The sequence below is a fragment of the Zeus faber genome (assembly GCF_960531495.2).
Source record: "Zeus faber genome assembly, chromosome: 20".
NCBI classification, from domain to species: Eukaryota; Metazoa; Chordata; class Actinopteri; order Zeiformes; family Zeidae; genus Zeus; species Zeus faber.
This window is the reverse complement of record NC_137207.1, coordinates 11,912,997-11,913,618: the sequence shown is the minus strand read 5'-3', so window position 1 is coordinate 11,913,618 and position 622 is coordinate 11,912,997.

Here is a 622-nt window from a genome sequence, read left to right as displayed (position 1 = left end):
GGAAGAAGCATGGGAGGGAGAGAAAGAGAGAGAGAGAGAGAGAGCGAGAGAGAGAGAGAGAGAGAGAGAGAGAGAGAGGGAGACAGAGACAGTGCGAGGGAGAGGGGAGACAGCGGGGCAGGAAAAAAAGGACTGACAGAAAGCGGACTGCGTAAAGAATGGAGGGTTGAGAAAAGTGAGGGAGAGGTGAGGGGGGAGCACAGACAGAGAAAAAGAGAAAGCGAAACAGAAAGAAAGACGAGGGTTGAAGGGGATGAGAGCCGACAGACAGAGACAGCATTCCACTTGCAATTACAAATGAACAATCGATGTACAAATCAAGGAGCATCAATATCACACCGCGCTACGGCGAAACCAAACACCTGAGCTTGTTTTCCCTCCGTGTTGCAATCTCGCCCGACACCACGCCGGAAAATAAAACATAACACCCGGACTAGACCCCCTGGCAAAGAAAACAAAACCACAGCACCTCGGCGGACATTCACAACTAATTTCATAGAATAATACCGTAAGACCCGTGTCCAGCACAGGAGCGGTAGAGAACAGGGTTGGTTGCAGTTTTTATTTTTTATTTTATTTTTTTTATGGATCAAGCGATGCCCTTGAAGTGTGATGTTAACAG